General features: G+C 41.5%; 1 protein-coding gene across 5 annotated transcripts in view; it reads left to right on the plus strand.

Annotated features, from left to right (window-relative positions):
* FOXN3 (forkhead box N3) overlaps positions 1 to 23,752 on the plus strand; it is a 380,637-nt gene that overhangs the window by 20,005 nt on the left and 336,880 nt on the right. Inside the window, exon 1 of one of the 5 annotated variants that reach the window (XM_081830070.1) lies at positions 19,445 to 19,646. The exons of the other annotated variants lie outside the window; for them this stretch is intronic. The gene's annotated coding sequence lies outside the window, so the exon portion shown is untranslated. Of the gene's footprint in view, positions 1 to 19,444; positions 19,647 to 23,752 lie in introns of those variants that run through there. 5 annotated transcript variants of the gene reach the window in all.

A 23,752-nucleotide genomic window follows, 5' to 3' on the forward strand; every position in this document is an offset into this window, starting at 1 on the left:
TTGATGTAGTGTTCCATGATTCATTGTTTGTGTATAACACCCAGTGCTCCATTCACTACATGCCCTCTTTAATACCCATCACCAGGCTAACCCATCCCCCCACCCCCCTCCCCTCTAGAACCCTCAGTTTGTTTCTCAGAGTCCATAGAAAGAGACATACACTATTTAAAAAGATACAGAAAGGCCAAACACAAAAGGATGTAAAAAGATATAACATGCAAACAGTAGCCAAAAGAAACATTGCATAGCTATATCTATATATCTATATATCTATCTATATATATCTATATAGCTTTATATATATCTTTAAAATATTTAAAGATTTATTTATTTCTTTTAGTGAGAGAGAGAGAGACAACACATGCACGCATGAGTGGACGGAGGGGCAGAGAGTAAGGGAGAGAATCTCAAGCAGACTCCACGCCGAGCATGGAACCCAGTGGGGGGCCAAATCCCATGACCCCAAGATCATGACTCAAGCTGAAATCCAGAGTTGGGTTCTCAACTCAGTGAGGCACCCAGGTGCCCTGCATAGCTATATTAGTATCAGATAAAGTACACCCTTTATAAGCAAGAAGGACTGTTAGAGACGAAAAGAGATATTTCATAATAAAAAAGATTCAATTCATCAGAAAAATATATTTCTAAATGTGTATGCACTTATTAAACACACATACACACACACACATGCACACAGTTGTAAGACCTGCAAAGTAAAAAATAGAGCTACCCTACGACCCAGCAATTGCACTACTGGATATTTACCCCAAAGATACAAATGTACTGATCCAAAGGGGCACCTGCACCCTAATGTTTATAGCAGCAATGTCCACAATAGCCAAGCTATGGAAAGAACCCAGATGCCCATGGACAGATGAATGGATAAAGATGTGGTGTATATATACAATGGAATATTACTCAGCCATCAAAAAATGAAATCTTGCCATTTGCAATGATGTGGATAGAACTAGAGGGTATTACACTAAGCGAAATAAGTCAATCAGAGAAAGACAATTATCATATGATCTCACTTATATGTGGAATAAGAAACAAAACAGAGGATCATAGGGGAAGAGAGGAAAAAATAAAACAAGATGAAACCAGAGAGGGAGACAAACCATAAGAGACTCTTAATCATAGGAAACAAACTGAGGGTTGCTGGAGGGGAGGGGGGTGGGGGGATGGGGTAACTGGGTGATAGACATTAAGGAGGGCACGTGATGTAATGAGCACTGGGTACCATATAAGACTGATGAATCACTGACCTCCACCTCTGAAATCAATGATACATTATATGTTAATTAATTGAATTTAAATTAAAAAAAGTAATTTTAGTTATTTGCATTTAGCCGTCCTAGTATTTCTGAAATAATTAAAAAATATCTAATGTAAAAAAAAAGACCTGCAAGGAGAAATAGAGATACTGATATAATCAGAAATTCTAATGTATCCTAGTAATTGATATACCCAGTAGACAATAAAAATCAGGGTGGGGTGCTTGGCTGGCTCAGTCAGTAGAGCATGCAACTCTTGATCTCAGGGTTATAATTTCGAGCCCCACACTGGCTATAGAATTTGCTTAAAAAGAATAAAATCTTAAAATCTTAAATCTTAAAAAAAATCCGTTAGGATATAGACAATTTGAATAAAGTTAATTAACAAGCCTGATCTAATTATAAAACAGTGCACTCAACAGATATAGAATATACACTCCTTTCACGTGCACATAGACTATTTGCCAACATTGCCCATGTTCAGTCGAAGCAAGTCAGCAAATTTTAAAGGATTGAAATCATACAGAGTATATTTTCAGATCACAGTGACATTAAACTAGAATTCAGTGTCAAAAAAAGATAACTCAAAAATCCCCAAAAATCCCCAAAAAAAGATAACTGAAAAATCCCCATGTTTAAAAATTAAGCAATCATGGGTCAAAAAAGAAATAACAATGAAAATTAACTAATATTTATTTACTTATTTTTAAAGATTTATTTATTTATTTTAGATAATGTATACATGAGCGGGGGAGAGGCAAAGGGAGAGGGAGAGAGAATTCTCAGGCAGACTCTCTGCTGAACGTGGAGCCCATCTTGGGGCTCAATCCCAGGACCCTGAAATAATGACCTGAGCTGAAACCAAGAGTGAGATGCTTAACCGACTGAGGCACCCAGGCACCTCTCAACTTAGCTAATATTTAGAAATTAATGACAGTGAAAATATGACAAGCCAGATGTGGAATGCAGCTAAAGCCATGCTTGAAGGGACATTTGTAGCTTCAAATGTATACATTAGAAAAAAAGAGAGGCTTGAAAATAAATAAGTATTAATTTCAAGAAGTTAAAAAAGGACAATTAAATTTTATTTATTTATTTTTTTTTTAAAGATTTTATTTATTTGACAGAGAGAGACAGCGAGAGAGGGAACACAAGTGGGGGAGTGGGAGAGGGAGAAGCAGGCTCCCCGCTGAGCAGGGAGCCCAATGTGGGGCTCCATCCCAGGACCCTGGGATCACGACCCAAGCCGAAGGCAGACACTCAACGACTGAGCCACCCAGGTGCCCCAGGACAATTAAATTTTAAAAAGTAAGAGGAAGAAAATAACAAAAATAAGAGAGGAAAGTAATGACATAGAAAACAGACATCCCATAGAATTATTAGCACCAAAAGACTATAAAATCAATAAATCCTGATGAAAGTAATTAAGAAAAAAGTACAAATAACCAATATCAGGAATGACACAAGGGATGTCACTACATTTAAAAGATAATAAAGGAATGTGATGAATAACCCAGTGGCAATCTTACAGAGTGAAATTTTAGAAGAAATGAACAGATTTTCTAAAAATGCCACTTACCCAAACTGACATAAAAAAAATAAGAATCTGAGTAGCCCTGTATCTTCTCATATGAATATGTAATTAAAAACCTTACCACAAGGACAACTTCAGACTCAGATGATTTTTCTGTTGAATTCGTTAAATATTTAAGGAAGAAATAACACATATTTTCTACAAACTCTTCCAGATAATAGAAAAAGAAGGCACATTCCCAAATTGTTTTAAGAAGTCAGCAGAATTCTAATGCTAAAACCTGACGTGATAAGAAAGAAAAATTCCAGGCCAATTTTATCCATGAATGTAGTTGCAAAACTCCTAAACAAAATACTAGCAAAGTGAATCCAGCAATAAATTATTACATCATGATCAAGTTGATTATGTTCCAGATATGCAAGATTAGGGTAATATATTTAAAAATCAGTCAGTGTAACTCAGTATATAAAGAAGAAAGAATAAAATATACAATAATTCAGAATAAAGACAAAAACCATATGATTATCTCAAAAAATGCAGAACACATATGGGATGTAATCCAACATTTATTCATGATTTTTTTTAAAAAAGACTCACCTTAATAAACAAGAAAGAAATTTTCTTACTCTAAGAAGGTATCTACAGAAAATACTCTATTATTAAAAAGTAGGAAACAGGGGCACCGGGGTGGCTCAGTTGTTAAGCGTCTGCCTTCTGCTCAGGTCATGATCCCAGAGTCCTGGGATCGAGCCCCACATCAGGCTCCCTGCTCAGTGGGAAGCCTGCTTCTCCCTCTCCCACCCCCCCTGCTTGTGTTCCCTCTCTCGCTGTGTCTCTCTCTGTGTCAAATAAATAAAATCTTTAAAAAAGAAAAAAAGTAGGAAATACCATGCGTAATGAGGGATATGTTAAAACTTTCCCTTTGCTCGTAGGAAAGGACAAATAGACCAGTTATCATCACCTCTGTTCATCATTACATAACGAATCCCTGCTAATGCAGTGAGGCACAAAAGAGAAATAAAAATATTAGGATTAAAAAAGAATAGGTAAAGCTGTAATTATTGGAAGTTTCAATTACTATATATGTAGAAAATTCAAAAGAAATTTCAGATAAATTGTTGCAACTAGAAAGTGAATTTAGCAAGTTTGCTGAACACAGGTAAATATAAAAAAAATGTATTTCTGTTTATCACTAATAAACAGAAATTGAATTTACATTAGAATAAAAATGATCAAATACCTCGGGATAAATCTAACAAAAGTGATGAAGGCCCCCAAATGGAAAAGCATTTAACCCTACTGAGAAATGAAATAAGATCTAAATAAATGGAGGCATATATCATGTATATGAAATATGAAATTTTCTTTTTTAATATATATATTTTAAACATTATTTTTATTTGACAGAGAGAGAGAGAGCACAAGCAGGGGGAGTGGCAGGCGGAGGCAGAGGGGGAGGGAGAAGCAGACTCTCTGTGGAGCAGGGAGCCTGACGTGGGGCTCGATTCCAGGACTCTGGGATCACGACCCGAGCTGAAGGCAGAGCTTTACTGACTGAGCCACCCAGGCACCCCTGAAATATGAAATTTTCTAAAGATGTCAATTAATCTCAAGCTGAAGTGCAATCTCAGTCAAAATCCCAAGTGGGCTTTTGTGAAATTTGATAAGCTTGTCCTAAAATTTGTGCAGAAACACAGAAGACAGAAAATAGCTAAGACACTCTTGAAGAAGGTAAGAGAAGAGGAGTTGCTCCACCAGATATGAAGGTTTATTATTAGGCTAGAGGAATTGATGCATTGTGGCATGAGTACAATAGACCAGTGGAAAGAATAGAGTCCAAGAAATAGACTTGTGTATATATAGACAGGCTATCAGTGACAAAAATGACACTGTAGGACATTAGGGATAGAATTTTTTTTTTTATTAACAAAAGTTTTTTAAATTAAGTTTTACATGGGGCTTGAACTCCTGACCCTGAGATCAAGCATTGCATGCTCTACCAACTGAGCCAGCCAGGTGGCCCAGAATTGTCTTTTTTAAATAAACAGCTGTGGACAATTGGATGTTAATGTTAAAAAATAATAAAACTTGACCCTACACTTAAACTATACACCAAAACCCCTTCCAATTGAATTCGAGACCTAAATGTAAAAGACAAAATAATATCCAGAAGATAATGTAGGATAGCATACTCATGATTTTGGCTAGGCAAAGAATTCCTGCACAAGACCTAAAAGAACCAATCATAAAGAAACAGACAGATAAAATCGGGTGATATTAAAATGAAGAACTTATGTTCATCAGAAAAACTTCATCAAAGACACAGTTAAAGAGAGTGAGAGGCAAGTTGGAGATACTTGCAACATCATGAGAAGAATATATAAAGAATTCTTACAAATCAATAAAAGACAAAATTGAAAAATGGGTAATAGGCTTAAACAGGGGCTTCCCAAAAGGTGATATCCAAATGTCCAACAAACATGTGAAAAAGTGCTCAACTTCGTAAGTCTTCAGGGAAGTATAAATTAGAAACTACATAAAACGTGACCGCATTTCCACCACAATGCCTAAAATTAAAAATGACTTTGGATACCAAGAAGTGGAGAGGATTTGGAGAAATAAGAATTCTCCTGCACTGGTGGTTGAGGGTGCTAATTGGTACAACCACTTGGAAGACTTTGGAAGCGTTAGCTAATGAAATTGAACATAAGCATATTCCTTGAGCCCGAAGTTCTACTCTGACGCACAGATTCAATGAAAAGTGAATACACGTATACCAAAAATCATGGACGGGAATGTTCACACAGCAGTATTCATAGTGGCCCCAGACTGGAAACAACTCAGTGTCCATCAAGAGTGTAATATAATGTGTGCACCTGCACGTGCACACACACATATTTTATGATCTATTTATACAAACGAGGAATGGTATACTAGTAAAAACAAACAAAGTAGAGCTGCGTAAGTTGGATGAGTCCCATCCACATTAATGTGTGAAGGAAGCCACGTGCGCACACACACACACACACACACACACCTGTATTTCATTTCTATAAAGCTCAACAAACAAGCATAATGAAACTATAGGCTTTAGGGATGCATGCTTAGATGCAAAACGATAAAATGCCATGCAAGTTAAGGTGGTAGCCTTAGGGAGCGCTGGGACGCTAATTAGGAGGGAGAATGATGAGTGTTTCAGGGATGTTGGCCAAGCTGTATTTTTTTACTTGGGTGATGATTACATGGATGTCTGCTTTGGGATAAATCATTGAGCTGTAGATTTTGTTTTGTGCACTTTTCTCTGTATATTTCACAATGTAAACATTTAAAAAAAAATCAATAAATAATGTACCTTTACCACTGTTTTCTTGATTTTTAATCAATCTAAAATATCACCCATTGACTTACTATTATAATTTGGACCTCTCCTCCTTCCCTTCTTTTGAATTGACACTGTTCATATTATGTAAACACTATTCATCAGTGTGACCAGTGATATACTATATGACAAATCCTTTCTTGTGCAACTTTTAGGTGTTTTTTCCTGTTGAATAGCATTACCTCTTTTTGAGTCATGTATATATTTGTATATTTACAAACATACGCTTCCTTCCATCAGTCCTTCTTTCCTTTTAATTCTTCGCATGCCTTCCACCAGCATCTCTCAATCTAATTTTGCTCTTGGCCAAACATATCAGATAATGTACCACTTCCATTTTGTTTCTCCTGCTCTAATTTGCCCTCGTTGCTCAATGAGCCTGTTCTGGAATGGGGTTTTGTGCCAGGATTTCTTTTTTGCCTGACTCCTGTATTGTTTGTTTCTTGGATCCCACGTTTTCTTCTTTTTCGGTTTGCTGCTTCAAGTGGAGCACATTGCTAACAATTTACTAAGCTAGCATAGGAGATAAGTTTTCCAAGAACTTAATCTCTGAAAATATCTTTAATGTACCCTCCTCCCCTTAGTCAGTAGTTTGGCTAGGCATATAATTCCAGATTAAAAATCATCTTTCCCCTGTATTTTGAAGCAATACTCAATTGACTTTTAGCTTCTGTTGTTGCTGTTGAGAAGTCATGGGCCATTCTGATGTTCCTCTTTTATATGTGAATAGATTTTTTTCTTCATGGAGGCTTCTGGAATTTTAATTTTATCCCTGGAGTGAAATTTCATGATACTATAATTTTGTTGTGTCTTTATAGATTTGCTGTGGATTTAATCAGACCTCTGAGTTGGAAGAATTACGCTCTTGTTCTGTGAAATGGTTCTTAAGGATTTTGTTTTTGTTTATGTTTGCTTATTTTATTTTTTAAAAGATTTATTTATTTTATTTTACGAGACCAGTGCTCTAACCCCTGAGCTACGGAGCCTATTTATTTTATTTTAGAGAGAGTGGTAGAGCATGAGCAGGGGGAGGGGCAGAGGGAGAAGGAGAGAGAATCCACCAGCAAGCTCTTGGCTAGAGAATCCACCAGCAAACTCTTGGCTGAGCACGGAGCCTGACTCCGGGCTTGATCCCACAACCCTGACTAACATCATGACCTGAGCCGAAACCAAGAGTGGGATGCTCAACTGACTGAGCCACCCAGGTGCCCTTGTGTTCGCTTATTTTAAATCATTTTTTTCCTCCCATTTTCTCTGAACACTTAGAAACTCTAGTAGTTGAACTTTGGACTGATCCTTTTCTTATTTTTTTCCTCTTTTCTTCATGATCTCTTTGTCTTATTGCCTTGCCTCCTGGACGGTTTCCTTTATTTCTAAATCATCGGTTGAATTTTTAATGTTTAATTTTGTCCGTTGTATTTGTAATATCGAAGAACTTAAAATTTTTCCCTGAGTGTTTCTTTTCATAGCATCCTGTTCTTCTCTTTTAACAGAAACAATAGCTTCTCTCACGGAATATATCAATTACGGTTTTTGATATTTTCTTCTGTTTCCTGCATTATCTCTGTTCTCTCACACCTTCTTATTTTGCCTGATTATTTAAGTGTCTGACGTTCAGTGGAGGTTTTGCTTTCACCTCTAAGTGTAAGGATCAGAAGAGCTTATTGGAAGTTTTGTGCTTGAATTTGGCTCATTAACTGAGAGACTGCCCTGTGGAGTGGTGGGGTAGTGAGCCAGTTTCTTCAAATTTCAGTACGTGTCAGGAGTTTTCCTCTGGGGCCGTTCCATTTTTTTTCAGAGAGGGATCTTCTAATCCATGTGGTGTTCTGATAGCCAGGTAGGCAGGGGACAGACTCTCAGTGTCCCGTTCGCCCTCTGTGTTCAGCCTGGTGTCCACCCCTGCTGCCTTCTCCTTGATCTCTCCAGCATTAAGCCTGACTCATATTGGGAATGGGGGAGGGGAATTGTGCGGTTAATGCCCAGGAGGGGTGATAACTTGAGGGTCTAACTTCTCACTGTGGAGTCTAACTAACCTCCACATCTCATCTACTCCCACCTTCCACTGTGTCTGCGGCCTCCAGTTCCTGAGCCTTTCTGGGATTCCGTGAGGCCAGTCCACTCACATCTATCAGTTTTCCTCTCCACTGGAATTCTAGTTTCTTCATTCAGCTAGCACTCCTCCATATACCCATAGTCTTCAAGACATTGGTTGACCACTCTCATCTGCCGTTGGCCCCTGTCTCATTCTGTTTGTCCTCGTGGGCTTATGTTAACTCTCTGAGGGCAGAAACCATGACTTGCACATCTTTAGTTTGCTTGCAGAGCCAAGCGCAAAGGCTTAGGAAGCACTCATCGATTGATGGATGGATGGATGGATGGATGGATGGATGGAGGCCCACCTTGCTATAGCATCATTGAAGTACTCTGCCCTTCTTGCCTTCTTGAACCTTGAACCTTCCCTCCATGTTCTCTCTTGTTTCTTATTTGCAGGTGGGTAGATGCAGATGATAGCCTCTCCTTTGGTGCTACGTCCCACTCTTGGTGGGTTCCTTCTCCTTTCTGTCGCCTGGGTGCCAGCAATCCTGGACCCTGTCAGGCATCAGTCCATCACCTGTGCCAAACACTTCTGCCTCCTTTGGCCAAGCCACCTTGCTTCCAAACTGTCTGGAAAAGAGGAGTAGGGAGGGGAAGGGGGGACAACTCTCAGATGCCTAAAGGGGCTGAGTTTCCCTTCCCCTCCTAAGCACAAACAGGGTCTCTTAAAATAGCTTTTGGAGCTTTGTGATGTGAATATAGCCGCACAGCCCTTCTCAGGATTGGCTTATTGTTGAAAAGAAAAATCTCTGGGAACATGTATGCCGCACCTCACGCTCATGGCAGATTTTGAGAAGCTGCATCTTGACTGCTGTTCGCTGAGTGGTTTCAGGGTAGAGAGCAGCCAACTTCCAGGCCTGGGCTGGTGTTCACAGCATCTCTAATTTATGTTGCGTGGTGCTGTTGTTTCTGTAGACCTCAGCCAGGTGGGCTTGTTCTCCCTCTTCCCCTCATGCATTTGAAGAAGCTGGGAATATGAAATATTTCCAAGGTTGCATGGACCATGGGATCCTAGAATCATGCGGAGCACTGAGACTATGCTCAGTGATCAGTAGGGCCCTTCTCCCTCTCTTTCTTCTTAGTGACTGGGAAATTGTTTAAGCATGGTCAGTTTCTTTGGCTTTCTTGAGGGTTTTGTTTTGTTGGTTTTTTTTTTTTTTTTAATGAGACTCACTTGATTTTTCACCAGTAATTTGATTTGGTGGAAATTATTAAAGGTTCGGACAAGAGTATTGTGTTTTGCTATTCCCATAACATCTCATGCCATCAGGAAAGTCTTCATTTGCTTTCCAAAGACTAGGACCTGGAAAATTTTTTTTTTTTTAAGATTTTACCCATTTATTTGACAGAGAGAGACACAGCGAGAGAGGGAACACAAGCAGGGGGAGTGGGAGAGGGAGAAGCAGGCTCCCCACAGAGCAGGGAGCCCGATGCGGGACTCGATCCCAGGACCCTGGGATCATGACCTGAGCCGAAGGCAGCCGCCCAACCAACTGAGCCACCCAGGCGCCCGGACCTGGAAAATTAAAAAGAAAAAAAGTGTCTTGTGTTTCAAATGGCCCACACCTAGAAGTAAACTTGAAATGCTTCAGTAAGTCTGGTTTTACGGTGATCTAGAGGGAAGAGTGCCCCTTATCTAGAGATTATAAGAACACATTGTTTTACACAAAGGCAATATGGTTTTAGTCACATAGCCTGGAAGGGCACGTGGTCAACACTAAGCTCTGCTGTTTAGTCATTGCCAGGAAGAAAGATGGCTGCAGTTCGAATATTCTTAAACAATTACATTTTTTATTTTTGGTAGGTATTTCCCAACCTTAAATTGGTTTATAGTTAATGATACCGTCTAGCAGGTCACTTAATTTGTGGCATATGTTTTGCAACTAGTTAATCTTTGAGGGAACTCCAAAAAGTGGCACGGTTAGAAGGCAGACACGGTACACCCTTTAAAAGATGTGTGTTTGATTATGTCTCACAAAATTCCAGGCTGGGTGTATTTCAGTTATGGAAACTTGATTGCCCATTTGTCTTTATATTAAAGTGGCTCGAAATCATTTTTGCAAGGGGATTGTTGGCTCTGCCCACAGGTACCAAGTGCCTTTTATTTAGGTTTGTATCTTTGCCAAGCCCTTCTTCAGGAAGACGGCAGCTCTGCCCCACAGGCCTGCTGTGTCTTCAATCACACATCCCCATACTTAGGTAACAACACAGGAGAGCTGCATTCCAGGTATTCCAAATGCCAGTTAGAAGTTTCACCTCAAAAATACTGCTACCCAGCCCAGACTGGACCTTTGGTGAAGCAGGTGATGTCTATGAACGATTGCAGGTTGTCTGACCTGTTCCCGAATTCAGCCTGACCACTGGAAAGCTCCATATCTGACATGATATGAACCTTGAGCTTTCATTGAATTGTGCTTTGTCCTGATGCCATTGTGCAGCGTTGATGTCAATGCTAAAACAGAAAAGCCCCAGGCACTGCATCCGTGAGTTCGTTACTATATCCAAACCATGGCTCCTGGGCTTTATTTAACTTGTGGGTAATTGTTGCTTGTCCCAGACAGTGGTTTCAAAAATTTTGAATTTGATCACCTATAGATGAGGCACATACCTTCCAGCTGTCCCCAGTCCCCACCGTTCCCTATCATCTGACACTCGTTTCATTTGGTTACTTTATCTGTCTGGTTCCTGTGGCCGTTTGAGTTTGCAGATCCTGCTTTATGTAGTGTGGTGGTTAATTTTATGTGCCAACTCAGTGAGGCCATGATACCTAGATATTTGGTCAAACACCAGTCTAGATGTCTCTGTGGAAGTATTTTTAGATGAGATTAACATTTAAATCGGTAGACTTTGAGTAAAGCAGATTTCCCTCCATAATGTGGGTGGGCCTCATCCAATCAGTTGAAGACCTTAAGAGAAAAAGACTGAGGTCCCTTGAGGAAGAGGGAATTCTGCCTCCAGACTGACTTATGACTTGAGCTGCAGCATCAGCTCTTCCCTGGGTCTCCAGCCTTCTGGACTACGCTGCAGACTTTGGACTCTCCAGTCCCCATAATCTTGTGAGCCAATTCCTTAAACTAACTCTCTCTATGCATCTACACATCGTTGGTTTTGTTTCTCTGGAGATGCTTAATGCACACAATGAACTCTTTATGGAGACCTGCAGGAGGAAACAGTTGGTTTCCTTGTATCTTATGAATACTGAGTTATGTAATTGAAAATATTTCCTTTTTTGTGTTGACTTTCAAAGCTTTTGTAACCGAATCTGTGTCTTAACTGTAGCAGCTTTAGCAAATATATACTGATAGATACAGACTACACACCATGGGCAGCAGAGACTCACCAAGAGAATGGTGGTAGCGATACCAGATTCAGGTTGTGTTGGGGAAGGGCATTTGGTTAGCGCATTTCATTTGAATCTACCTCTTCTCCCTCCTCCTGCATTTGGTAAGTGTCTCAGTCCTTTTGGAGTGCTATAACAAAACGCCCATACGCTGGGTGGTTTAGAAAACATCAGAAATGTATTGCTTACGGTTTTGGAGGCTGGGAAGTCCATGATCATGGCACAGGCAGATTTGGTGTCTGATGAAGGCCCACTTCTGGTTCTCAGATGCCTGACTTGGCGCTGTGTCCTCACATGGCAGACGGAGCTAGGGATTGCTTTGGGGTCTCATTTATAAGGGTGCTGATCATAAGGGGTCTTTTTCATAAGGGCTCCACCTTCAGAACCCAATCCCCTTCTAAAGGTCCCACCTCCTAATACTATCACATTGGGAGTTAGCACTTCAACAGATGAATTTGGAGAGGAAGCACACATTCCATCTATCACAAGAAGCCATCTTAAATATTTTCCGGAACAAGACAGAGGCGTAAACAACCAAAAAGATAGTGTACCTTTTCATCCATCTATTTCAAGATAGCATACACTTTTGAGTCATGATCAGAGAGAGCAGTTTCAATTAACTGAGCAGTTTACTAGCTTTGTTCTGGAGGCAGTAGAAAGACTTCAGCTAATGCATTACAAGCAAGGTAGACCAGGTCATCTTTGGACATGGTTTTGTGAGTCCATAGTAAGGTTCCCACTGTGCTGGGTGCTTTGGTAACATTTTATTTTTGTTGTTTAGCTCAGCTCTTTCTCCTACTGACCTTTCTCATCTCTTCTCTCACTTCCTGCTTTTGCCTTGTTTTTCACTTTTGGGTATATTCCCAGCTGGTTTGAAGCCCGACTATTCATTTTTTCATCTGTGCACCATGCAGTACTCTTGACTCCCTTCTCCATGCCAGGGACTGGGGCTGGGTAATTTAAGAGTAGAAATACAAAGCAGAATAATAAAGATTACAGAAAGATTATAGGCATGAGAAGCAGCCTTGTGGCTACTCTCATTTCACTCAAGCTTTCCCACAAATGGTCCTTCTCACTGAAAGTTGCCTTGACCACTCTATTTAAAATTGTAACCGGCCCCATCCCTGGCATTCCCAATCCCCTTTGCCCCGCTCTACTTTTTCTTTCTGCCAAGCATAATATATAGTTTGCTTATTTGTTGCTTATATTATTTATTGCTATTATCGGTCTCCCTCTACTAGAATGTCAGCCCTACAAAGACAGGCTTTTTTTTTTTTTTTTTAATCGATTTTGCTCATTGATGTATACCAAGGGTCTCCAGTAGAAAACCTCAAAGATTTAGGGGAATAAATTTCTCTAACATGCATATAATAAGGGAAACATTATTTTAAAACACATATTTTCTGGGGCGCCTGGGTGGCTCAGTCCTTAAGCGCCTGCCTTCGGCTCAGGTCATGATCACAGGGTCCTGGGATCGAGCCCCACATCGGGCTCCCCGCTCAGCGGGAAGCCTGCTTCTCCCTATCCCGCTCCCCGCTGCTGGTGTTCCCTCTCTCGCTATCTCTCTCTGTCAAATAAATAACTAAAATCTTTTAAAAATTGTTATTTAAAATTTATTTATATATTTATTTATTTTATATTTATTTAAATATAACAACAGCAGCAACAACAAAATAAGTAGAATTCAAAGTAGAAAGTTAGAAATGGCAGAAGAAAGAGAATTTTGTGGAAGTTCAGATGAAGAAACCATTACTCTCAAACTGGGCTCAAGGAAGGCTTGAGGAAGGATATAGCACCTCAACTGGGACCTGAAGGGTGAACAGAAGTTGATGGGCAGAAATGTAGGTGAAGAAAGCATTAAATCACTTAAAGCAAAGGAACAAGACAAGCAAAAATTTATGGTTGGCTCTGTTGGGAGAACATGTGACTCTTGATCTCAGGCTCATGAGTTCAAATCCCACATTGGGTGTAGAGATTACTTAAAAAAAAAAAGCAAACATTTAGAGGGAAGTGTGAGATGTGTGTGTAGAGGCTTATGAATTGGGTTTGGCTGGAGCAAATGGTGCACAAAGAATACTAGAAAAATAAGGAGAAAAAGTGAGATTGGCCAATTAAAAAATGGACAAAAGATTTGAACAGACACTTCACCAAAGAAATATGTGGATGGCAAATAAGTACATGGAAATATGATAACCATCATTAGTTATTAGGGAAATGCAAAATAAATCCATAATACTGTACCATCTATTGGAATGGATAAAATTTTAAAAACTGACCATACTAAGTGTTGACAAGGTAGCAAAGAAACTGTGACTCTCATACCTTGCTGGGTGTAAAATTGTGTAACTGCTTTGAAAACAGTTTGGCAGTTTCTTAAAAAGTTAAAAATAAGCCTAGCATATGATCTGGCTATTCCAATCCTAAGTATTTACCTAAGAGAAATAAAAGCATACGTTCCTACAGAGATCTGTGTATAAATCTTCATAGCAGCTTTATTTAGAATAATCCCAAACTGGGTTTAGAATTACCCCAACCCAGGGGCGCCTGGGTGGCACAGTCAGTTAAGCATCCAAGTCTTGGTTTTGGCTCAGGTCGTGATCTCAGGGTCATGAGATTGAGCCCCGTGTCGGGCTCCCCACTGAGCGCGGAGTCTGCTTAGGACTCCCTCTCCCATGTTCTCTCTCTCTGTTTAAAATAAATAAATCTTAAAAAAAAAAAAAAAAAGAATTACCCCAACCCAAATGTTTATCAGCAGGTGAATGGAAAACAAAGTATGGTACATCCATCCAGTGGAACACTATTGAGCAATAAAAATAAATGAACTCTTGATATGTGCGACAATGTGAATGAGTCTTAAAATAATTTTGTTGAGTGAAAGAAAAAGAGTATATATTGTATAGTTCCATATATACACATATATATTTCTAGAAAATGCAAACTAATCTATCTATAAGGACAGAAGGCAGATGAGTGATTGCCTGGAGATAGCAGGAAGGAGGGGTTTTGGAAGGACATGAGGCAACTTTTGGAGGTAATGAGTATGATCATTAGCATGACTCATGATGGTATCACAGGCGTGGACATATGTTAAAACGCATCAAACTGCATTCTCTAAATGTATCTTGTATCCCAATAAAGCTGTTTAAAAAGGTGAGGTTGGAGTCAGTATACCTAAGGTCTTCATAATTAAGCCAAGGTGTTTACATCCTCTCTGGGGCTGTCCATTTACTCATAAGAATTAAAAAAAAAATTAATTGCATGCCGATTGTATGCCAAACACTATGTGTGGCCATTAATAGAACAAGGGAGAAGGAAGTGGGAAGTAAATGATGAGTTTCATTCTAGAAACGCTGAGCTCAGGGTGTCTGAGGAATAGTCTTGTCGAGCTGTGTAGCAAGCAGTTGGAAACGCTGAGTCCTGCTTGGGAAGAGAGCAGGGGCAGAGATAATGTTTCAGATACGTCCCACAGGGAGAGGACTACTGCAGCCCGGAGGGTTAAGGTTTATTAAAGTAGAATGTGTAGAACATGCTGCATGAAACCTGATGGACGTATTAGTGTGTATTTTATTCTCCCTGAAGCAGAAGACCTGAAAGAATTCTTTTTCTTCCACCCTTCCCAAGAAAGCAGTGAAATGTTTGTATTCTGAGTCTAGATTCCCTTACCCCAGAGGGTTGTGGCAATGTCTTTGTGTCCTGGGGCTGAATGTTGAGTTTCCAGATATTTGGAAGTCAGCCTCCACTCAGGCTTTCATGAGGAAAGTGGATGGAAGTCACAGATGTGAGGAAGGCAGGTGCTGGGAACTGAGGATACAGTATTAAAGATGGGGGTTCTGAGGGGCTGATGGATATCTGGGACTTGAGGAGAAGGCCTGGGGGTTAGGGAAAATGCCTGGAATGAGAGGCCCATGCCTGCTCTCCTTGAGCATATGAGAATGTGCCAGGTTCTGTGATGGGGTGGCATGTGGATGCTGGAGGGACTTAACCAAACACCCTGACCCTGGGAACCATAACCAAGGACCCCTGTAGTCCTACTTGGTTTGAGGGAAAAGAGCAGGTACTGGGAAAGGGTGGCTGATGGGCATCGTGGAGGTAGCTCTGGGAACTGACTCCACAGAGCCATTTCCCTGTTCTTGAGGGGAAAGGTCCCTAAAAACACTTTTGAAATCATTTCCATTGAGGGATCCAGATTTAATTGGATTTGGAAGAAATAAAAGTAACGTCATATCCCTTGTACTCAGCGTGCACCAATCATGGAACACGTGTATGCCTATTGCAAATAAAACCAGGTCAGGATCTTCAGGGAACACACACCGGGGGAGAGCAGACTCTCTTCTGGAGGTTTGATTAGGCAATCAGATGTTGGTACAAGGAATCATATAGATGAGGACTGGACAGGGGTAGGACCCTCTAGAAATCATCTCTTCCTTTCCCTTGCCTAAATCTTTCAGTAAGAAGAGATCACATCATCTTTAAAGCATTTGGAGGAAGTGGGTCCACGTTTGGCAGTATTATGTGGTCTTTTTGTGTCTATATGATTACCCACTTTGAGAACCCCACACGGTGGTGTCTGTGCACAGAACAGATTTTAGTTAAAACTGCACAGCATGATAGTCCTAACAGACAATCATCTGAGAGTTTACAAAACTCTTTACAATCTGGAACGAAAAGATTTTTCCATGAGAAACTCATTTTGGTCACCCATTTTACAGATGACAAAGTGATGGAAGAAGAAATTCTGATCTTCCTACAAGTTCCCAGGTGATGTATTTCTGGAAAATCTTAGGAGCAGGTGTCTACTCTTGACTGATTTTCTAGACTCTGCTAGAAATACTAATCTGGTTTCAGGAAAGATGGGCCATGGAGCCATAGATTTGGGTTCAAATTCTGGCTTTGCCTCCAATTACTTGGATGACCTTGGACATATCCCTGGAAAACTCAATTTTATCCCCTTCGAAGTAGGAATAATCTCATAAACATAGGAAAATACAGGGAAATATATTCACTTATTCATTTTTGTACTTATTGAGCAAATGTTACTAGGTATCTCCTCACTGTACCTAGAGGCTGGTGAGTTGAGTTAAGGGGATGAAATGGCAGGACTCCATCACGTCAGTTCTTACAGGCAAGAGAAGCATAGGTTTTATAGTAGGTGTAATGGGAAATTGCTAGAGAATTTGAAAGGAGTCACAGAGTCTGCTGCATTTTCCTAAGAGAACGTTCTGGCTACTGTGTGGAGGATGGAAGCAGAGAGACCAGTTTAAGAGGTATGACAGTATCTGGGAGAGGAAAGGAGCTTCAACTGGAGTGGTAAAGTGGACTGGTGAGAAGGAGAAAGAGGATGTATTTTAGAAGTAAAGTTAACAGATTGGAAGTGGAGGGTGAGGGGAAAGGGGATCAATAGAGGATTATTTTAGGATTTCTTAAGGTGGTGTCATTTCCTGAGATTGGAAAGACTTAGGGTGAGGAGGTGGTTCTGTTTTGGCCAGCCTACATCTGAGATGCTTGTTGGGAACATCAGGAAGGCAGCTGGGTACTGGCACGTAGACTCCAGGGGGAGTCGTTGGCACATGGGTTGTGTCTACAGCTCTAAGACTGGGTGAGATCATCCTGAAAGAGCCCAAGACAGAGCCTGAGCACTAAATGGCAGCGATTGGACCAAGAAAAGATGAGCTAGCAAAAATCATGCAGAAGGAGCTCTTGCTGGGACGTGTGGTGCCACAGAAGCCAAGGGAAGAATCCCTTTGGCCAGCCAGCCCTGGCCACACAGTAGACACTCAAGGAGAGTTCGTTTCCCCTTTCATAGAAATAGTATCAGTCATTTATTTTAGGTCTCTCAAAAGATATAATATTACCTTTCATCCCAGCATAAATTTAATTTGCAATGGCATTTTTTCCTCTTTCATATGTCTTTCAAGGTTGAAATATAGAGCCCTGAAGAGTCGTGGGTTGGTCACCCCTCTTCAAAAGCATACATTTACCAGCCTGCAAATCCACCAAGTGAAGATTTCTCTTTTTCTGCCTTAAGTTCACATGATTTAATTTGCCCGAGTAACCTGCTGTCATAGGTTTTCATGGAGTCCTGATATCTAACAGAGTAATTAATGCTTTAGGCTTTTAGGAACTGTTTCAGGTTTTTATTAATCACTGTTGTGATTGCACATATGAATTATGAAGGAGTTATTTTGGTAGTTGGATTTCCCCTTCAGAAAAATTTCCATATTTGTTCATTATGAACTGATAGCCTGGAGAAGAAGAATAAAAATGGAGACTGTTCCCTGGGTCCTATGCAGACATTTCAAATTATCCAGGGTAAGGATTACTTTATAGTAAACAGAAAGAGCATGAGTTGTTTGAAGTTGGTACTTAAAGGTTTTCTCTTTCCCCCACCGTAAATTAATTAGAGATTCTTTGGGACTGCCCCAAATATATGGATTTTGTGAACCGTTTAAGGATGTGTGAACATCCGAAGGAATCTGTGGGTTTTGTGTGATTTGTCTATGTTTGGAGGAATCACTCCTAGGACCCTGATGATTCGTGTGCTGTTCTTCTGGGAGTTTTCCAGGAGACAGAGGTCTCCAGGTAACAGGAAAGAAATAGAAACCTATCCCCCTTATTCCTTGTAATTTTATTTAGGGGAAACGTCGTGGATTTTCAGAATTCAGTGATTGTATTTGAGATCAGTGTATGAAAAAGGAATGTGGTGGTTGGTATCAAGTGCTTAAAATTCAATTCTGAAGTGTAAGAAACAAGACACAGTAACGGTTCTCTGGGAAGCTCCTCCCCCTAAGGCACCCACCCCAGACATTTGCAGGCGTTGTGCATAAATGCGAGCGTGGCAGCTTGTGAGTCCTGCTTGCCACTTTCCTTGGCATGGGGGAAATGTAGATTTCCCCTGTGTTTACAGGAAATTTTACTCCCTGCCTTTTCCTCTGACAAGAGAAGACTAGCTGCTTTACTGGGAACAGGGCTCTTTTCAGTGATTAGAGTGATTTTCCATGATTCTACCCATACTTGGAACAGATTTTTGAGACTGCAAATAAAAGACAAAATAGTTCTATCACTTTCGATGGAGGCAACCACTCTGCTAGTATCCAGTGCCTTGACTATTAAGTGAAAATACCTGTTATTGCTCTAACTGCCATTTTTACTCTTCCTAAGTGGCCAGTTGGGATGAGGAGTGGGGGAAGGAGCTGGGCTGGGCAGGAGGAAGTCCATTTGCAAAGTCAACAGCGGAAGTATTCAGGCAGAGCCTGGGACATCTGATCTGAATTCTGTGGAGACAAGGGGAGGGTTCGATACAGCGCAGATGGACCACCCTGCTAATTCTACAGTAACTTGCTGTGACAGACTATGCACTTTTAATCTGATGGTATTTTCATCTTAATTTACTTGCAACCTGCTTTTTGTAGGTAACAGCATTTCTGACAAAGGTGATAAATTTGCTAAAGCTTCACATTCAGATTCTTTGCTCATATGAGTGTTATATAATTATATATACATTTGGGCTCAAAGGTCCCAGTCTAACAAATTCCCTTCACGGGAATACCATTTGAGTGCCCATTCTCTCATTAATTTTATTTGACATTTATGTCAACATTACATTCCTAGCCTAAAAGGAGAAATCACATGCGTATGCAGGGGTGTATTTTAAAGTGGAGTATTTAGTTTGGCAGTGAAAAGCAGCCAGCTAAGTCTGCTAAAGCAAAATTTTCTAAATTAGTTAATATGAAGTGGTCTAAATGCACTAAATTTAAATTGTTCTAACAAAGCCCCGAATGCTGGCGCATGCAGCTATTTTGATATTTCTCACATTTTTCCTCCAGGACTTCCAGCGTTGACTGAGAAGGTGTTTCTGGAAAATTAACTTGGGAGCCATCAGAGGTTGAAAGAAGGGACTGAAAATAAGTCGCTCTGGTGGTGTCAGGAGTGGTATTTGCTTGCCTGAGACCCGGCGCCCAAGTCAAAGACCCGATTCTTCTCCCACCTACACTAACCTGGGAGCGAGGAAGTTTATCAGTTAAACATGTAAGCGTCCAGTTCCCAGTTCTGCTGAATGAAGGGTTTCACAAACATCGCTGCTGAGGTGGGAGGGCAGTTGGGGGGCCCCATCCCAGCAGCGTGAGCTCCATTATGTCTCTGACCGGTTGGTCACATGGCCACGGCATTGCTGAGCCCTAACAAAAGTAGACAAACGCGTGATTTGGGGGTGATTAGCCCTAAACAAGAAACGATTGTTGGACATCATCGATATCCTCTGACTTAGGGGGCTCGGCTAAATTTTGAATCAGAGGCTGCCACCAGAGAGGAAAGGAGCTTATCCCTAAGCAGAATCCAAGGGACAAAACGTGGCAGTTTCTTTGGGGTGCAAAATGCTGACTTTTACATACTTTGTGGTTTGTGTGTTCTCGAGCTGCGCTTTGTGCTTGGCTATAACGATGAATTGCAGACTGGGCTTTTGTTTTGCAGAGAATTCACCAGTGTTGGAGAAGACCGGCCTTTGGCATAAGTGGGGAGTGGGCAGTTTGTCAAGCGCCCCTCCCCCACTCATCTTCATTCCAGCATTCATCCCTACTCCCCGTGGCCCCCCAGCCCTGCCAGGGTTTACTGACCCCAAACAAACACTTCCATCCCCTCCGGGCTGTCTTCAGCATGATTCTGGAGTGTCAAGTGGTTGGTGACCAGCAGACCTGTGAACCTTTCAGAGGGCAAGGTCCTTCAAGGTCATTACTAGAGTGATTTCAACTGTGATCTTCTGGAGTCATTTTCTCCTGGGGGTCCCTTTGGTGGGCTAGCCACTTAATGTCATCTCTGAAAGGTTAGGAATGTATCAGGGAAGAGGAGGAGGAGGACGGGTTGCAGTTGATGAAGGAGAAACTTAGAGTCCGTATTGGCCTTCGTCATCATCAGCTCAGATGGCTTTGTTCTCAGCACTTTACTTTGGCTTTGAGGATTCTGTGATTTTCTTACCTGATCTCGTCTGCGTTAGCTTGTGACTAGCCCTGGTAGGTATGTTTGCGTCCAGGAGTACGTGCTGGTGGTGGTCACGTGGTGTTTTGTTTCAGAGTTCTGGTATATCCTTCCAGCCCCCTTAAAGGTACTGCCTGCAAAACTAAGAGATTCATAGTTTTCTGGCTGTCAAGGCAATTCTGGATTTCCTAGGGAAGAGATTTTGAGAGCTGGAAGAGCCCCAGACATCTGGGTCACCTTGGCATGTGTAGCTAAGCCCAGAGAGGTGAGGAGCCAGGTCTCCGGACACTTGCCCAATCTTCCTTGCACCTTCCAGCCATTGCCCGTAGGATGAGCAGAGAAGCTTCTCACTGCTTCGCCCGTGTAGTGGGAGGCAAAGTGGTTGAAATCCCTCTGCCGAGAGCCGGTAACAACTCCGTTCCAGCACCCTAGAACGGAAGGCCCTTCGAGACTGTGGAGTTGAATCCCGAGGCCGTAGGCTCCGAGTCGGGCGGCTGGCAGCAGCACCCTATAGCTCCCTCGAGCCTTCAGTTCAGCGATTCCCCTCCACGTGTTCTGGGTGGAAGATGATGAGAGGCGCCCATTGGCACGTTCTCTCTCTGCTCTCTTCCTGCCAGCTACCAAATGTATCCCTGCCAGGCCTTTATCACCCCCAAAGAAGACCTAAAATCTTATTAGGGAAGTATTTACTACAGAGCTAATCTGTCCTTATCGAGGCCATGCCTGTGTTTTTAACTCAGTTAAATGAACTACCATTCCCTTAGAAAATACCCCTTTCTCTGCAACTCTTGCTCCTGGCACCAGCTGCCCATGGGTGTCTTCGTCTCTAACAACATACCACAGACCGGTGCCTTGTAAACAACAGGCATTTTTTCTCACAGCCTGGAAGTCTGAGATCAGGGTGCTAGCATGATCAGGTGAGGGCTCTCTTCCAGGTCACAGACTTCTTGTTGAATTTTTCCCTGGTGGAAGGGGCCGGGGGTTCTCTAGGGTCTCTTGTATTTATAAGAGTACTAATGACGTAATCACCTCCCAAAGGCCCTACCTCTCCTCACACCCTCACATTGGGCGTTAGGATTCCAACATGTGAATTCTGGGCGGGGACACAAACATTCAGACTACAGCAAGGGGTGACACTTTTCAGCCAGGAAGTGGTGAGGGTCTGCTCTACAGTGGACGGAAGGATTGGGTGGGGGCTGCAGGGAGTGGCTCAGATCAACAAGAATTGGAGACAGTGACCTTAGAGATAATTCCTTCTGCCACCAGTCGCCTTAAGAATGACTCCTCTTTGCTGCTGAAGACCTTGCTTTATACAGATGGCCTCTTGGCCTTTAACCTCTAGGCCTGGGATGAAGAACTGTGTTTGAGGGGCTGCTCATTCTTGCCCCCCAGCACTTACGGTACTTGGCTCATTGCTTGGCCTGGTTATGGGAGCTCAGGTTAAGATCGTACTGTGCGAAGGGGAGCTCATGCACAAGCTTTCTTCTCTTGCACAGTTTAGAATTTGCTAGCAGACTAGCTCTGCGGGTGGAGGGCCCAGTCCCTTCTTTAGCAAAATATCCGGAAAGCAACAAGTGCAGCTGGTCTTCTCCAAGTGCAGCTTTATTGGCATCTGGCTTCTTGTAATATATTTTTAATATACTATGTATGCTGTATCTGAGTAAATCAGTAGGTATGTTTTGAAATTAAATATTTGCTAAGGGCTAGATTCTTCTGGTGTTAAATTATTGATAACAAACTTCACAGACACTGTATGAGACTTGATGACATATGATTTTTGAGTGACCTGCCATTTATTAGACTTTATCTGCCCATGAAATCCATTTCCAATTCAGACCATATCTACTTTGGGATTGCTTGCCAGAAATCTATTCCCAGGTTTCTCCTTATTTCAGTGAAATATCTCTGTCTCAGCACCTTTCCCAAGGTGGCTGATCTAATCGGGGGCCAATCACTTATCGCTTCTCATTTCCTTTGGCAGGTCTGTCAAACTGGGAAATGCATCTCAGGGACACTCAGAAGTACTAGGTGACCCACCCCCTTCGCCCTTTTCCTCTATAGCAGAAGGTTGGAAGGAGTGAACACCCCCAAGCAGAGCCCTGGTCCAGGGTCTATAAACAGAAACAGGACCACCTTCTTGGTCGGGCAAACGGAAGTGGCCTCCCTGCTTTCCCCTCGGTCAGGAGCTGTCGGGAACCTCTCTGTGCTGAATGGTGCTCATTGACCCTCGAGCAATGAGAACTCATTTGCATGGCACAGAAGGCCGCTGGGCCCTCAAATCTTTTTCAGGTCCCCCTTCCTATCTGACTTCTCTGCAGACAGGTGCATGCTTCTGGCTGCTGCAGGGTCCAGCTGGCAGGAGGACTCTAACTTGTCATCACAGAAATAAAATGTGTCACCTCTGTGTTCCCAACCTCTGTTCTTTCATGTTTAACCAGCACTTTGAATCTTTATAAACATGTCAGGATTTCTATTTTTATTTCCTAATTAATTCAGAAAAGGCGCAGAAGACGTTGCTAATGATGGAAAAGAGAAAGGGACAGGTAGAGCCGAGGGTGGCTTTTGTTTCTCAGTTTGATAAGACAATTGAATGAATATGGGCATCCAGCAATTCAAGCAATTACTTGGGGCTTGCCAATGCTTTCGTGATTCTTGGGCATTCCTGAAACTGGTCAAATTTATGAACGGGTCTATACCGATCAAATACCATGGCAAGCTTTTTTTTTCCAATATTAGTGGACAATGAGACTTCATTTTCCCATGCACAAGGGAGAACAAGAATTTTCACATATATTAATCTTCAATTTATTTGAAATGTATTCTTTTTAGCACTAGTTCTGAAATTACAGTGTCTGAATACATTAAACCTAATTTACCCTTTGTCTTGATGATACAAAATCATCTTTCTAAATATCTAGAACTGTGTACTTTAGTGATTCCAGAATCTCAAGAGTCTCAAGGGTGTAGTGTTTTAATTAAATGAGCATTTCCTCTATTCCATTGTTACCAAAAAGGCTCAAATAGTAGACATGAAATAATGGAAAGAGTTCTGAACTTAGAGCCAAAACTCTGGTTCTAATTTAAGTTTAATCATTAATTAGCTGTTTGACCTTTAGCAAGTCTCTTAACCTCTCTGAGAAATTATTTCTTCATCTATAAAAATG

The sequence above is a fragment of the Leptonychotes weddellii genome, chromosome 9 (assembly GCF_054177405.1).
Source record: "Leptonychotes weddellii isolate Sample4059 chromosome 9, ASM5417740v2, whole genome shotgun sequence".
Lineage (NCBI taxonomy): Eukaryota > Metazoa > Chordata > Mammalia > Carnivora > Phocidae > Leptonychotes > Leptonychotes weddellii.